Source organism: Hyperolius riggenbachi, chromosome 10 (genome assembly GCF_040937935.1).
Source record: "Hyperolius riggenbachi isolate aHypRig1 chromosome 10, aHypRig1.pri, whole genome shotgun sequence".
NCBI lineage: Eukaryota > Metazoa > Chordata > Amphibia > Anura > Hyperoliidae > Hyperolius > Hyperolius riggenbachi.
In genome coordinates this window covers 287799025-287816879 of record NC_090655.1, presented here as the reverse complement: position 1 = coordinate 287816879, position 17855 = coordinate 287799025, and the positions used below count along the sequence as shown (strand labels likewise).

The following is a 17855-nucleotide window of genomic DNA, read 5'->3' as shown; positions in this document are numbered from 1 at the left end:
TACCACCCGGCTCGTAAGGACACGCCTCTCGACCGATTTGATATCCTCCACAGTCAATCCCCACTGCCTTAATTTTCTCAAGCACATAACAACATAGGTCGGAAGATAGTCACGATGTGATGCCAGTCTCTTCACTGAACCACCACTTTCCCAACTCTTGAGGTAAGACCCAAACCAGGTCCGAAAGATGCCTACCCAGTCAGGTGGGTTCTCTGCAAACATATTACCAAGATTGTGTTTAATAAAAATCAGAGTAAAGAAAACAATTGGGTTGACCATGTCTATGCCACCCTCCCGCCTGGCTCTGTAGGTGATGCTTCTACGCATGATGTTTAATCTATTTCCCCAGAGCATCTGGAAAAACAGATCACAGATCCTTGCATACAGAGATTGAGGCAAAACTGCAACATAGCTGACATATAAGAGGATTGGAACCAGATGGCTCTTGATCAGGTCCACCCTTTCCCTAAAGGTCAATTTCCAACCTTTCCATCGTGCTACTTTGGTGCTGACATCATTCAGCCTACTAACCCAATTTTGATGACCATAGTCACCAGGTCCAAATTCGATGCCAAGAATCTTGATTTTCGGCTGGGGCACGGGAAAGGAGCCAGGAAGTACAAAGCTCTCTCCATCATTCCCCATCCAGAAAATTTCACACTTGTCTGGATTGACTTGTGAGCCTGATGCTTCTGAGTACCCGGCAATCTCCGAGACTACCACCTCTGCTTCCTCTGCCTTAGAGATCACCACAGTCACATCATCAGCATAGGCCACAACCCTGAAGGGTGAGACACCAGGGATGCCCACAGGAACTCCACTGAGCGCACCGCCCTCCAACCTTCTCACGAAAGGATCGATAGCAAATACGTACAGGAGGGAGCTCAGCGGACAACCCTGACGCACACCAGAACTTACTTCAAAAGGTTCACCAACCCAGCCATTAATAAGCATGAAACTCTCTGCCCCTTTGTACAAAGTACGAATCCAATCAACAAAACCTCCCTGTAGGCCGTACACACAAAGTAGCCTCCATAGGTACTTATGGTTGACCCGATCAAAGGCTTTAGACTGATCCAGTGCCAGCAAATACTTTCCCCAGCCCTCAGCCCTGCAACGTTCCAGGACTTCCCGGACAGCCAAAAGTGCTGAGAAAGTACTTTTTCCTGAAATCGAGCAGTGCTGGTGGCGAGAAAGCACACATGTCGCCTGAGACAATCGCCAGAACAAAATTTTTGCCAGAATCTTCCTGTCGATGTTGAGAAGACTGATGGGGCGCCAGTTCTCAATTATCTCAGGATCTTTGCCTTTTGACAAAAGGATCACCGCTGACTGTCTCATGGATGGTGGTAACTCACCCTCAGCAAGACATTGATTAAAGAGCTCTGCCCATTGTGGTGCCAGAAATGACTTGAAAGCCCTGTAAAACTCGGCCGTCAACCCATCTGGACCAGGTGTCTTTTTGGGTGTGAGACTATCAATAGCTCTCACTACTTCTTCAGTGGTGATCTCTTCTGTCAGACATATGTCAGAAGCATCTGCATCACCCAGACCTGGAGTTGAGACCAAAAAGCTTTCCATCTTTGCTTGGTCAATTGGCTTTTCCCCAAGCAGATCAACATAAAAACTTCTAGCGACGGATAGGATTCCAAGCCTGGACTTTGCCACTGAACCCGATCCATCCCTGAGACCACTGACCGTTTTAAGGGCTGCACCTTGTCTGCAATTCAGATAGGGATCAGGCGAGTGGTATTTGCCATAATCCCTCTCCAAACACAGAGAGGACAGACGGTCATACTGTTGCTGCCTAAGTTGAGCCTTGACCTCAGAGATTTCCCCATGATCTCCGCCTTCCGAAACAAGAACTTCAAGCCTTTTCCTCAATCGTTGGTAAGCAACATATTTACCAATTTGTCTTTTCCTGGCTAGGTTCTTGAAAAGAGCAACAACGCGTCTTTTGACTACCTCCCACCACTCCGACCTGTTGTCAAAGCAGTCCAGTATGGTAATCTGTGCCTGAAAAAATTCCTCAACAGATTGTCTTACACTCTCTTCCAGTAGCATAGACGAATTTAGTCTCCAGATACCCCTACCTCTGGGAGCAGCATCTGAAACATTCAGGTCCACCGATAGAATACAGTGATCCGAGAATTCCACTGCCTGTACCCTAGGGGCCGTGGCAGTGAAACGCTCTGTAACAAAAAAACCTGTCTATCCTACTCTGACTATCTAATCTACGAAAGGTGTACCCAGTGAGGCCTGGTGAATGTCGAACGTGAACATCCACCAGACCAGCCTCACTAACTATATATTAGGCAGAGCAGAGGTCGGGTTGACATACTTGTTATATATTGGGCAGGGCAGAGGTCGGGGTGGACATACTTGTTATATATTGGGCAGAGCAGAGGGCGGGGTGGAAATTCTTGTTATATATTGGGCAGAGCAGAGGTCGGGGTGGAAATTCTTGTTATATATTGGGCAGAGCATAGGTCGGGGTGGTCATACTTGTTATATATTGGGCAGAGCAGAGGTCGGGGTGGACATACTTGTTATATATTGGGCAGAGCAGAGGTCGGGGTGGACATACTTGTTATATATTGGGCAGAGCAGAGGTCGGGGTGGACATTCTTGTTATATATTGGGCAGGGCAGAAGTCGGGGTGGACATTCTTGTTATACATTGGGCCGAGCAGAGGTCGGGGTGGACATACTTGTTATATATTGGGCAGGGCAGAGGTCGGGGTGGACATTCTTGTTATATATTGGGCAGAGCAGAGGTCGGGCTGGACATACTTGTTATTTATTGGGCAGAGCAGAGGTCGAGGTGTACATACTTGTTATATATTGGGCAGAGCAGAGGTCGGGGTGGACATACTTGTTATATATTGGACAGGACAGAGGTCGGGGTGGACATACTTGTTATATATTGGGCAGAGCAGAGGTCGGGGTGGACATACTTGTTATATATTGGGCAGAGCAGAGGTCGGGGTGGTCATACTTGTTATATATTGGGCAGGGCAGAGGTCGGGGTGGTCATACTTGTTATATATCGGGCAGGGCAGAGGTCGGGGTGGGCATACTTGTTATATATTGGGCAGGGCAGAAGTCGGGGTGGACATTCTTGTTATATATCGGGCAGAGCAGAGGTCGGGGGTGGACATACTTGTTATATATTGGGCAGAGCAGAGGTCGGGGTGGACATACTTGTTATATATTGGGTAGAGCAGAGGTCGGGGTGGACATACTTGTTATATATCGGGCAGAGCAGAGGTCGGGGGTGGACATACTTGTTATATATTGGGCAGAGCAGAGGTCGGGGTGGACATACTTGTTATATATTGGGCAGAGCAGAGGTCGGGGGTGGACATACTTGTTATATATTGGGCAGAGCAGAGGTCGGGGTGGACATACTTGTTATATATTGGGCAGAGCAGAGGTCGGGGTGGACATACTTGTTATATATTGGGCAGTGCAGAGGTCGGGGTGGACATACTTGTTATATATTGGGCAGGGCAGAGGTCGGGGTGGTCATACTTGTTATATATTGGGCAGAGCAGAGGTCGGGGTGGACATACTTGTTATATATTGGGCAGTGCAGAGGTCGGGGTGGACATACATGTTATATATTGGGCAGAGCAGAGGTCAGGGTGGACATACTTGTTATATATTGGGCAGAGCAGAGGTCGGGGTGGACATACTTGTTATATATTGGGCAGAGCAGAGGTCGGGGTGGCCATGCTTGTTATATATTGGGCAGAGCAGAGGTCGGGGTGGTCATACTTGTTATATATTGGGCAGAGCAGAGGTCGGGGTGGGCGTACTTGTTATATATTGCACAGAGCAGAGGTCGGGGTGGACATATTTGTTATATATTGGGCAGAGCAGAGGTCGGGGTGGACATACGTGTTATATATTAGGCAGAGCAGAGGTCGGGTTGACATACTTGTTATATATTGGGCAGAGCAGAGGGCGGGGTGGAAATTCTTGTTATATATTGGGCAGAGCAGAGGTCGGGGTGGAAATTCTTGTTATATATTGGGCAGAGCATAGGTCGGGGTGGTCATACTTGTTATATATTGGGCAGAGCAGAGGTCGGGGTGGACATTCTTGTTATATATTGGGCAGGGCAGAAGTCGGGGTGGACATTCTTGTTATATATTGGGCCGAGCAGAGGTCGGGGTGGACATACTTGTTATATATTGGGCAGGGCAGAGGTCGGGGTGGACATTCTTGTTATATATTGGGCAGAGCAGAGGTCGGGGTGGACATTCTTGTTATTTATTGGGCAGAGCAGAGGTCGAGGTGTACATACTTGTTATATATTGGGCAGAGCAGAGGTCGGGGTGGACATACTTGTTATATATTGGACAGGACAGAGGTCGGGGTGGACATACTTGTTATATATTGGGCAGAGCAGAGGTCGGGGTGGACATACTTGTTATATATTGGGCAGAGCAGAGGTCGGGGTGGTCATACTTGTTATATATTGGGCAGAGCAGAGGACGGGGTGGACATACTTGTTATGTATTGTGCAGAGCAGAGGTCGGGGTGGTCATACTTGTTATATATTGGGCAGAGCAGAGGTCGGGGTGGACATACTTGTTATATATTGGGCAGAGCAGAGGTCGGGGTGGGCATACTTGTTATATATTGGGCAGAGCAGAGGTCGGGGTGGTCATACTTGTTATATATTGGGCAGAGCAGAGGTCGGGGTGGACATGCTTGCTATATATTGGGCAGAGCAGAGGTCGGGGTGGACATACTTGTTATATATTGGGCAGAGCAGAGGTCGGGGTGGACATACTTGTTATATATTGGGCAGAGCAGAGGTCGGGGTGGGCATACTTGTTATATATTGGGCAGAGCAGAGGTCGGGGTGGTCATACTTGTTATATATTGGGCAGAGCAGAGGTCGGGGTGGACATGCTTGCTATATATTGGGCAGAGCAGAGGTCAGGGTGGACATACTTGTTATATATTGGGCAGAGCAGAGGTCGGGGTGGTCATACTTGTTATATATTGGGCAGAGCAGAGGTCCGGGTGGACATACTTGTTATATATTGGGCAGGGCAGAGGTCGGGGTGGGCGTACTTGTTATATATTGCACAGAGCAGAGGTCGGGGTGGACATATTTGTTATATATTGGGCAGAGCAGAGGTCGGGGTGGTCATACTTGTTATATATTGGGCAGAGCAGAGGTCGGGGTGGACATACTTGTTATATATTGGGCAGAGCAGAGGTCGGGGTGGGCATACTTGTTATATATTGGGCGGAGAAGAGGCCGGGGTGGACGCACATGTTATATATTGGGCAGAGCAGAGGTCGGGGTGGACATACTTGTTATATATTGGGCAGAGCAGAGGTCGGGGTGGACATGCTTGTTATATATTGGGCAGGGCAGAGGTCGGGGTGGTCATACTTGTTATATATTGGGCAGAGCAGAGGTCGGGGTGGAGATACTTATTATATATTGGGCAGAGCAGAGGTCGGGTGGTCATACTTGTTATATATTGGGCAGAGCAGAGGACGGGGTGGACATACTTGTTATGTATTGTGCAGAGCAGAGGTCGGGGTGGACATACTTGTTATATATTGGGCAGAGCAGAGGTCGGGGTGGACATACTTGTTATATATTGGGCAGAGCAGAGGTCGGGGTGGACATACTTGTTATATATTGGGCAGAGCAGAGGTCGGGGTGGACATACTTGTTATATATTGGCTAGAGCAGAGGTCGGGGTGGACATACTTGTTATATATTGGGCAGGGCAGAGGTCGGGGTGGACATACTTGTTATATATTGGGCAGGGCAGAGGTCGGGGTGGACATACTTGTTATATATTGGGCAGGGCAGAGGTCGGGGCGGACATACTTGTTATATATTGGGCACAGCAGAGGTCGGGGTGGACATACTTGTTATATATTGGGCAGAGCAGAGGTCGGGGTGGACATACTTGTTATATATTGGGCAGAGCAGAGGTCGGGGTGGACATACTTGTTATATATTGGGCAGAGCAGAGGTCGGGGTGGACATACTTGTTATATATTGGGCAGAGCAGAGGTCGGGGTGGACATACTTGTTATGTATTGTGCAGAGCAGAGGTCGGGGTGGACATACTTGTTATATATTGGGCGGAGCAGAGGCCGGGGTGGTCATACATGTTATATATTGGGCAGGGCAGAGGTCGGGGTGGGCATACTTTGTTACAGAGGAGGTCATAGTACACCTGTCACTATCCTGATCATCACCCTTGCAGTATTTGCCATACAAGAGACTTATATACAGTGGCTTGCAAAAGTATTCGGCCCCCTTGAAGTTTTCCACATTTTGTCACATTACTGCCACAAACATGAATCAATTGTATTCAAATTCCACGTGAAAGACCAATACAAAGTGGTGTACATGTGAGAAGTGGAACGACAATCATACATGATTCCAAACATTTTTTACAACTAAATAACTGCAAAGTGGCGTGTGCGTAATTATTCAGCCCCCTTTGGTCTGAGTGCAGTCAGTTGCCCATAGGCATTGCCTGATGAGTGCTAATGACTAAATAGAGTGCACCTGTGTGTAATCTAATGTCAGTACAAATACAGCTGCTCTGTGACGGCCTCCGAGGTTGTCTAAGAGAATATTGGGAGCAACAACACCATGAAGTCCAAAGAACACACCAGACAGGTCAGGGATAAAGTTATTGTGAAATGTAAAGCAGGCTTAGGCTACAAAAAGATTTCCAAAGCCTGGAACATCCCACGGAGCACTGTACAAGCGATCATTCAGCAATGGAAGGAGTATGGCACAACTGTAAACCTACCAAGACAACGCCGTTCACCTAAACTCACAGGCCGAACAAGGAGAGCGCTGATCAGAAATGCAGACAAGAGGCCCATGGTGACTCTGGACGAGCTGCAGAGATCTACAGCTCAGGTGGGAGACTCTGTCCATAGGACAACTATTAGTCGTGCACTGCACAAAGTTGGCCTTTATGGAAGAGTGGCAAGAAGAAAGCCATTGTTAACAGAAAGCATAAGAAGTCCCATTTGCAGTTTGCCACAAGCCATGTGGGGGGCACAGCAACCATGTGGAAGAAGGTGCTCTGGTCAGATGAGACCAAAATGGAACTTTTTGGCCAAAATGACAAACGCTATGTGTGGCTTCAAATTAACACTGCACATCACTCTGAACACACCATCCCCACTGTCCAATATGGTGGTGGCAGCATCATGCTCGGGGGGTGCATCTCTTCAGCAGGGACAGGGAAGCTGGTCAGAGTTGATGGGAAGATGGATGGAGCCGAATATAGGGCAATCCTGGAAGAAAACCTCTTGGAGTCTGCTAAAGACTTGAGACTGGGGCGGAGGTTCACCTTCCAGCAGGACAATGACCCTAAACATAAAGCCAGGGCAACAATGGAATGGTTTAAAACAAAACATATCCATGTGTTAGAATGGCCCAGTCAAAGTCCAGATCTAAATCTAATCGAGAATCTGTGGCAAGATCTGAAAACTGCTGTTCACAAATGCTGTCCATCTAATCTGACTGAGCTGGAGCTGTTTTACAAAGAAGAATGGGCAAGGATTTCAGTCTCTAGATGTACAAAGCTGGTAGAGACATACCCTAAAAGACTGGCAGCTGTAATTGCAGCAAAAGGTGGTTCTACAAAGTATTGACTCAGGGGGCTGAATAATTATGCACACCCCACTTTTCAGTTATTTCTTTTTAAAAAATGTTTGGAATCATGTATGATTTTCATTCCACTTCTCACGTGTACTCCACTTTGTATTGGTCTTTCATGTGGAATTCCAATAACATTGATTCCTGTTTGTGTCAGTAACGTGACAAAATGTGGAAAACTTCAAGGGGGCCGAATACTTTTGCAAGCCACTGTAACTGCTGTAACGTGTGGTCCCCCTACATGTGCCATGGATTATTGGCATCTCAGTGCTAGTCTACTTTACAGGACTCAGCAGGAAACCTCATAGGGAAATTCTGTTAACAGGATTGGGTGGACGGAACCTTCTCCAACTGCTAGATTTCAGATAGATTGTAGTAAGCTGCACCCACACTATTCAGCCAATCCCAAAGCTTACTGCTGTAGAGGGTGCTTAAATAACTGTTCCCCTGTGTCCCCCAGCATTGCCATTATCCTCCAGTATGTAATGTCCCCCTCCCCAGTAATGCCATTTCTCCCCCAGTATAGCCATGTCCTACCTGTGTCCCCCAGCATTGCCATTATCCTCCAGTATGTAATGTCCCCCTCCCCAGTAATGCCATTTCTCCCCCAGTATAGCCATGTCCTACCTGTGTCCCCCAGCATTGCCATTATCCTCCATTATGTAATGTTCCCCTCCCCAGTAATGCCATTTCTCCCCTAGTATAGCCATGTCTTCCCTGTGTCCCCCAGCATTGCCATTATCCTCCAGTATGTAATGTTCCCTACCCCAGTAATGCTATTTCTCCCCCAGTATAGCCATGTCCCCCCTGTGTCCCCCAGCATTGCCATTATCCTCCAGTATGTAATGTCCCTCACCCCAGTAATGGCATTTCTATCCCAGTATAGCCATGTCCCCCTGTGTCCCCCAGCATTGCCATTATCCTCCAGTATGTAATGTCCCCTACCCCAGTAATGCTATTTCTCCCCCAGTATAGCCATGTCCCTCTGTGTCCCCCAGCATTGCCATTATCCCCAGTATGTCATGTCCCCCACCCAAATAATGCCATTTCTCCCCCCGTATAGCCATGTCCCCCTGTGTCCCCTAGCATTGCCATTATCCCCAGTATGTAATGTCCCCCACCCCAGTAATGCCATTTCTCCCAAGTATAGCCATGTCCGCTCTGTGCCCCTCAGAATTGCCATTATCCTCCAGTATGTAATGTCCCCACCCCAGTAATGCCATTTCTCCACCAGTATAGCCATGTCCTCCCTGTGTCCCCCAGCATTGCCATTATCCTCCCGTATGTAATGTCCCCCACCCCAGTAATGCTATTTCTCCCCCAGTATAGCCATGTCCCTCTGTGTCCCCCAGCATTGCCATTATCCCCAGTATGTAATGTCCCCACCCAAGTAATGCCATTTCTCCCCCAGTATAGCCATGTCCTCCCTGTGTCCCCCAACATTGCCATTATCCTCCAGTATGTAATGTCCCCCACCCCAGTAATGTCATTTCTCCCCCAGTATAGCCATGCCCACACTCCAGTATTGCTCCCTTCCCCCACCTCCATGCAGAGTAGTAATAGGAGGGATTACATTGGTTTATAGCTAGCTGACGCAGTGTGCTCCAGTCCTCTGCTCCCATTAGCCTCAGTCTCTGCCTCTCCTCATATCCTCATCCATCTACCACTACCAGCGCTGCTGTAACATCACAGGAATGGTAACAGTGGGAGGGGTTGCCTCAGTCTCTGCCTCTCCACATATCCTCATCCATCTACCACTACCAGCACTGCTGTAACATCACAGGAATGGTAACAGTGGGAGGGGGAGGTGAGGAGAGAAGGCCAGCTGGAGAGGAGGCAGAGGGAGGACAGGACTGCAGCATGCTGTGAGTATAGTGCACAGGTAGCTATAAACCAGCATATTATGCTTTCCTGCAATACTCTGCATAGCTCCACCACCCACAAGTGACAGCAATGGGGAGGGGGATCCTGTATTAGTTGTTTCACCACTGACAACTTTACAGCCTAAATTATCTTCCCTTTTTTATCTATCAAAGGCAGCAGCATTCTGTATGGATCACATGACCACCTTACTGAGGATGGAGGAGGACCAGAGTCACATGCCTGAGAGGATATTCAACCTCACCCTGGAGATCATCTGCCTGCTGACTGGAGAGGTGAGGGGGATTCTGGAAGGTCACATGACATCATTCTTATCTCTAGTATTATAACACACAGGTGACTGGAGAGGTGAGGGGGATTCTGGAAGGTCACATGACATCATTCTTATCTCTAGTAATATAACACACAGGTGACTGGAGAGGTGAGGGGGATTCTGGGAGGTCACATGACATCACTCTTATCTCTAGTAATATAACACAGCTGACTGGAGAGGTGAGGAGGATTATGGGTGTCTCTTATCTCTAGTAATAAAGTACACAACCAGTTCTGGGCTGAGGTGGGGAAGGCACTAGCCCCTGAGGGCGCAGCCATGCTCCCTCCCTATGAGTGCCCCCTGGCCTGGCCGATACAGAGTCGCGAGCAGAGTTTGTAGTATTGCTCCTCATAACATCGGGAACTCGGCCACGTCACAGGCTTGCAGCAACTTCTCTCTGTCTCCCTAAACTGGGGAGGGGGCTCCCTAACCCCGGGGACAGATTAGGGGACACTAAAAAGCTGGGACACACTGTGGGGACACTGGTAAGCTGGGACACACTATAAGGAGGCTGGGAATCTGGGAGACACTATGAGGGGCACTGGGAAGCTGGGACACACTATGGGGGATACTAGGAAGCTGAGACACAATATGGGGGACAATATGAAGCTGGGACACACTATGAGGGGCACTGGAAGGTGGAACATACTGTGAGGGGCAACGGGAAGATTGGATTGGGGACACTGTGAAGCTAAGACACTATTGGGATGCTGGGACACACTATGAGGGGTGCTGGGAAGCTGGGACACACTATGAGGGGTGCTGGGAAGCTGGGACACACTATGAGGGGTGCTGGGAAGCTGGGACACACTGTGAGGGACACTAGGAGGCTGGGACACACTATGGGGGACAATAGGAAGCAGAGGCACTCTATTAGGAGGCTGGGGCACCGTATGGGGACACTAGAATGCTGCTTGGGTGCATTTAACCAGCTGAGCGGTCTGAACGAGCTCAGCTCGTCCAGTACCGCCGGAGCCTGCCGCTCAGGCCCTGCTGGGCCAATTTGGCTCAAATAAAAAGCAGCACACGCAGCCGGCACTTTGCCAGCCGCGTGTGCTGCCTGATCGCCGCTGCAGTGCGGCGATCCGCCGCATGCAGCGGCGAAAGAGGGTCCCCCCAGCCGCCTGAGCCCAGCGTAGCCGGAACAAAAAGTTCCGGCCAGCGCTAAGGGCTGGATCGGAGGCGGCTGACGTCAGGACGTCGGCTGACGTCCATGACGTCACTCCGCTCGTCGCCATGGCGACGAGGTAAGCGAAACACGGAAGGCCGCTCATTGCGGCCTTCCGTGTTATTTCTGGCCGCCGGAGGTGATCAGAAGATCGCCTCCGGAGCGCCCTCTAGTGGGCTTTCATGCAGCCAACTTTCAGTTGGCTGCATGAAATAGTTTTTTTTTTAATTAAAAAAAAACCCTCCCGCAGCCTCCCTGGTGATCTTAATAGAACGCCAGGGTGGTTAAGTCCTGGAAAGGGGTAATGGGGTGTATTAATCTCCAATGTGTAAATGTTCTCTGATACCTCGAAGAATGTTTTACTAGAAAAGGCCCCCCTTGCTGCTGCTCCCACCAGCTGATCTGATTATCTAACATGGGGAGGGGGTTGCCTTATACTGGGGGCTCATCAGGCTAGCTAAACTGAGGAGGGGCCCTGCCATATGGTGAGAAGGGGGGGGGAGGGGGCTCCTCTGGCTAACTTGAGGAGGAGGCTACCTAATACTGGGGGCTGATCGGGCTATCTAACTTGGGGAGGGGGGATGCCTAATACTGGGGGCTGCAGTGTTCTCCCCAGAATCAGACAAGTGGGCGGGCCGCCCACCTGAAATTAAGCCCCGCCCGGCTGTTTTCACATGATCTATCAAGACGCGCTGGGCTCTCTTGCAAAATAGCAAAACCCAGCGCTGTCCTGAATCTGCCCTGCTTGTCTGCGTACAAAATCTTCTGCTTCCCGGCAGGCTCATACATTCATTGGCTCAGCGCGTGGTGAGAGGTGGGACCATCTGCGCTAGCCTATAGACTGTGGGGGGCGTGTTAGAGGCTGTCTGCTTGCCGGAGTTTACAGGGAGACTGGAGCCTGTATGAGGTACACGCACATGGTTTGGCAGACCGGGGATTTATTGATGCAGTCACAGTTTCCAAATACCACAGCTTCTCCCTCTGCTTGTACTCCTCACAGCCAGGTCCCTTCTCTCTGCAAGCGTCCAGCAAGTCAGGCTCCAGCTACTGCTGTCCTCCGTATTCTTCTGATAGCCGGGACGGCATGGTTACAATAGAAGCAAGCGAGTCACACTCTAGACCTTACACCGTGTGGCCAGCTAATGGAGCAGAGCAGCCCACTCAGTAACTGCTGTCCCTCACTCCTCACATTCCATCTGGGCTCGCTCTGGTCTGACTCCTGTGACCACTGACCAGGTCACATAGAGTTCATTCATGCCTGTATATAGCAGGAGAGGCCGAGCCATTTTAGTTTCCTCAATCCCTAGTGCACTGTCTGTGCGAGAGGTGAGGGCCAGATCCTGTACTGCTAAATGAAAAAAAAACATTTCTGATTGGACTGCAGTCTGCCTCCATTTCCTGCCACCTCTGCCCATCATTTTTCAAAAAGGTCTGTACCTTGTATCCTCTGCTTTCACCCACCCCTAGTCCTACCATTCCTTGCCCAGAGGCACCATTGCTACAAGACCTCACTGCTTTTTCTATACTGTATAGCAGACCTCCACAGCTGCAGCACAGATACATTTAGGTAAAGAACAGTATTTTCTGTGTCATCTGACAGGCAGCCATGCGCTGTAAACCTGCACAGGGCTGTGTAGCAGTGTGGCTTCAATATATAACCAACGCTGATACACAGCTCTGGGTGGGCTTACAGCATTTATTCGCCTTTCAGATGACGCAAAGGGCTCACATGTCACTGCTTTTACCAGTACTGCTGCAGGGAGATGATCAGAAGGGCACTATCTGCATGGGGTCTGTATGTTCTCCCTGTGTCTGCATGGGTTTCTGCTGGGCACTCCTGTTACCTCCCAAATCCCAAATACACACATATGACTATGGTAGGGACTAGACTGAGCCACTTTAATGGACAGTTAAGTGACAAGACAATATACGCTGTACAGCGCTGCGGAATTTGTCTGAGCTATAGAAATACTTAAGTAATAATAATAGTGGGCACTCACCACCAATGAGTAGGTAAGCAATATATGGGTGGAGGTGGTTTGAGGGTGAGACGGGGTAGTAAATACCCCATACATTTTCCCGATGCACCCCACCCGGCTACTTTTTCATGCCACCCGGCTGGAAAAAACTTCTGGGGAGAACACTGGGGCTGATCTGGTATTCCAAGTCCAAATATGCTTTATTGGCAGGACCAAATACCAAATACACTTAGCATTGCTAAAGCAGAACAATATCATTAGCATGGTGGGGGAGGGTGGTTGTGGTATTAAGGAAAGGGTACAGGGGGTTGGGGTATACAGTCCATAAGGGTGTGGAGAACAATACCACGGGAACGTGGAGCAGCACCAGCCCCCTGTGACGGCTGCTGCGGTTGTTCTTCTGCCGCCGCCTCTTCCTCCTCCACAGAAACAACTTCCTCATCATCCGAGCCTGACTCCTCTTCTTCCCCACACAACTCCTCTTCTTCCTCCTCCTGGTTCGGATGAAAATTGCTCCCACGACTCTTCCTGCCGTAACTGTTCTTCTTCACGCTCCTCCACAGCTTGATCCACCACTCTATGCATGGCACACTCCAGGAAATAAGCGTAGGGGATCAAGTCGCTGATGGTGCCTTCAGCGCGACTCACCAGGTTGGTCACCTCCTCAAACGGCCGCATTAGCCTGCATGCATTTCGCATCAGTGTCCAGTTGTTGGGCCACAACATCCCCATCTTCCCAGATTGGGTCCTTCTACTGTAATTGTACAGGTACTGGGTGACGGCTTTCTCCTGTTCTAGCAGGCGAGAGAACATCAGCAGGGTGGAATTCCAGCGTGTCAGGCTATTGCAAATCAGGCGTCTCACCGGCAAGTTGTTTCTCCGCTGAATGTCCGCAAAGCGTGCCATGGTCCATGTAAGACCGCCTGAAATGACCACACAACTTCCTGGACTGCTTCAGGACGTCCTCTAAGCCTGGGTACTTTGACACAAATCTTTGAACGACCAGATTCAGCACATGTGCCATGCAGGGTACATGTGTCAGCTTTCCCAAATTCAAAGAGGAAAGGAGATTGCTGCCATTGTCACACACCACGTTGCTGATCTCCAGCTGTTGCGGGGTCAGCCAGTGCTCCACCTGTTTGTTAAGAGCAGCCAGGAGAGCTTTTCCAGTGTGACTCTCCGATTTGAGGCGAGACATGTATAAGATGGTGTGACACCATCGTACCTGGCATGCAGCGTAGGCTCTGGGGAGATGGGGCTGTGTAGCTGGAGAGGAGGAGATGGCAGCACCACTAGAGTTGAACTGCCACTCAGCCGAGGAGGAGGAGGATGACAGCAAAGAGGATGTAGCAGGATGAGAAGGAGAGGAGGTGGCAGGAGGCCTGCCTGCAAGCCGTGGAGGTGTCACAAGTTGGTCCGCTGCGCAGCCACGTACTCCCTGCTTGCCATCATTCACCAGGTTGACCCAATGGGCTGTGTACGTAATGTAGCGGCCCTGCCCGTGCTTGGCAGACCAGGCATCCGTGGTCAGGTGGACCCTTGACCCAACGCTCTTTGCCAGAGATGACACCACTTGCCTCTCAACTGCACGGTACAGTTTGGGTATGGCCTGTTTAGAAAAATAATTGCAGCCTGGTATCTTCCACTGCGGTGTCCCAATGACCACAAATTTACGGAAAGCCTCAGACTCCACCAGCTTGTATGGTAATAGCTGGCGAGCTAATAGTTCCGCCACGCCAGCTGTCAGATGCCGGGCAAGAGGGTGACTGGCAGACATTTGCTTCTTATGCTCAAATACTTCCTTCATGGACACCTGGCTGCTGTGGGCAGAGGAGCAGGAACCGCTCAAGGGCAGAGGAGGTGTGGAGGAGGGTGGCTGTGAAGGTGCAAGGGAGAAAGTGGCTGAAGACGCTGCACCTGAAGGAGGAAGAGGAGAAGGAGGGTGGCTTGTCTTTTGAGGGGTGCTGCTTTTCCTCAGGTGTTCTTGCCATTGCTGTTTGTGCCTTTTCTCCAGGTGCCTTCATAAGGCACTTGTCCCTACGTGAGAGTTGGCCTTTCCACAGCTCAATTTTTGGAGGCAGCCCCCCTGGGATGATGGCACTATGGTGGCATCAGCAGCTGACGTTGAAGGGCATGTTGGCTGGCTATCCATAGCTGGTGATACATGGCGCCGGACATTGCCCCAGCTGTTTCTGAGGACGACCTCCCTCTGCTTCTTTCATGGACTCGTCTCTTCCTACTCCGCTCTGACTCCCCCTCTGAACTGTCCCCCTGGTCATCTCCTCTATTGGGAACATAGATGGCATCCGTATAATCGTCATCATAATCCTCCTGCCCAGCTCCGCTTTCCCCAGACACCTCCAAAATGGCACCAACACCAGGTACTTCATCATACCCCTCCTCACACGTTACGTCTATACTATCGCCACCTAACACAGACGTATGAGGTGGTGTAACTTGCTTAGCGCCTTCATCTTGTTGTAACAGTATTGGCTGTGAATCATTGATTTCCCATCCAAATTACTCCTGTGAAGTGTCAAATGCAGCAGATGTGGTGCTTGTAGTAGCGCTGGTGGCTGCGGGAGATGAGGTGTTCTGTGTTAAATAGTCAAGCACGTCCTGACAATCTTGGGAAGTGATGGCACGTGCCTTTTTCTGAGCACTGTACTTTGGAAACACAAACTGATTTTTATCAGATCAACAATTAGGTTCCCCGTTAGAGAATACAGAGATATAAAATATAACTTTTATTGATTTATTCTAAAACCATATTTGATATATTTTTCCTTATAAACCATATGAGGTAGGTGTATTTATAATAGTAATCAATATATGACCTATAGGTCCATATGATACTTGATCCCACCTATTCCTCACTAAAGATTGCTTAAGTGCTATTTACAATTCCCCCCACCACAAATCCAACATGTTTCAACCCCCTCTTATGGGGCCGTCGTCAGGGACAAAAGTGCTAAGTGCTAGGGTATAGAGTGCATAAGAACATTACATAGCAATCATTATATACAGAAAAATAAAAAAGAGAGCTGTGCTCCCAAGCTCAGTCAAGCAATCTTTAGTGAGGAATAGGTGGGATCAAGTATCATATGGACCTATAGGTCATATATTGATTACTATTATAAATACACCTACCTCATATGGTTTATAAGGAAAAATATATCAAATATGGTTTTAGAATAAATCAATAAAAGTTATATTTTATATCTCTTTATTCTGTAACGGGGAACCTAATTGTTGATCCCACTGTACTTTGGGCCAGGGCCGCACGAAATCACATCAAGATGACCTCGCACAGACCTGCCGGTGCCAGGTGGCCTTCCTCTGGGTCTGCCTCTACCTCCTTCCTCTACCTGGTTTGACCATTTTGTCCATCTCGGGGGGAATGCTATATATATGCAGTGAGGTGTGTTCACTCAACACAGCAGCTAGGTAGATGCAGTGAGGTGGGTTCACTCAACACAAAGGTAGTTATATGCAATGAGGTGGGTTCACTGAACACAAAAGGTAGTTGTAACGATCGGTGTAACACAGAGAGGGTCTGATTACTGGTGATCTGCAGTATCACCGAGAATGCAGATATATACCCGATTATTGATGATCTGCAGTATCACCGATAATCAGATATATCTCTAACCTCTGGATACCTGAGTGATGAGAGTGTTTTGGTGCACACAGTAATACTTTGAGGACTGAGCCCCAGAAACAAGTATAAGGCAGCAAGGAGTACTGCACAAATACAACTTCCTTCCGAAGACCTAGGCTCTCCCGAGGGGAGGAGTCAGGCTGAGCGTAGGAAGGACAGAACGTGAGTGACACCAATGAGGGAGTGTCACTAACAGATCTGTGAACTGCCTCTAACAGTAAGGTCAGTTCTCGAGGTCGGGCAAGCCAGGTCGTTAACACACAGACAGATCAGGTACAAAATCAGGAGACAGATGCAGAGTAAACGGACAAGCAGGGTTCGGCAACAGAGTATCAGAGATAACGAGGTACAGAATCAGGAGGCAGATGCAGAGTCTAAGGACAAGCCGGGGTTCGGCAACAGAGTATCAGAATAGCAAAATACAGGATCAGAGTTCAGAAGAGTAGTCAGGCAAGCAGAAGGTCATAACAGATAAACAATACAGTTCAATATTCCTAACGCTAAGGTGTGAGCTCCGTGATCATCAACACCTTTGGAAACTATGCTAGAACACAGATACTGACAAGGTCTGAGTGCTACCACGTAGTGATCGCAACGCCAGACACTGGAAGAATGACTAGCATCCAGTATATATACACCAGCGCTCTCCAGCGCCTTCCCTAAGTGCTGGACCAATGAGGAGTGGTGGAAATGTCAGCTGACCAGCTCGGTCAGCTGACCCTTCTCTGGCTGCCATATACGTTCTGCCTCTCCGCGCGCACGCGCGGCATTCTGAACCTAGGTCGACTATCAGTCGCAGCCACACCTGTCATGTTGCGCAATGTCTTTGCTGACCCATGCGCGGGGTTGGTCGCACCGCTACCAGCACAGGCGGTGGCGACCTCCTCGCGTTGGAACAAACAGTCAGAGGTAGGCCTATGCGCGCCAGCCGCCGCGTCAGACACGGCGGTTTCCCCGCGTTCCGCCATGCCAACCGCGGAAACAGCCGCCTCACTCTGAATTGAAGCGACGGCTTTTCCGCGTTTCTTCACAGTAGTTATATGCAGTGAGGTGGGTTCACTGAACACTAAAGGCAGTTAGATGCAGTGAGGTGGGTTCACTACACACAAAAGGTAGTTAGATGCAGTGAGGTGGGTTCACTCAACACAAAAGGTAGTTATATGCAGTGAGGTGGGTTCACTG

The 17855-nt window shown here is 49.4% G+C and overlaps 1 protein-coding gene across 1 annotated transcript in view; it reads left to right on the top strand.

The window, feature by feature from the left end:
- Positions 1 to 17855, top strand: part of LOC137537282 (zinc finger protein 184-like) — a 127520-nt gene that overhangs the window by 83852 nt on the left and 25813 nt on the right. The gene's annotated exons all lie outside the window — the stretch shown is intronic.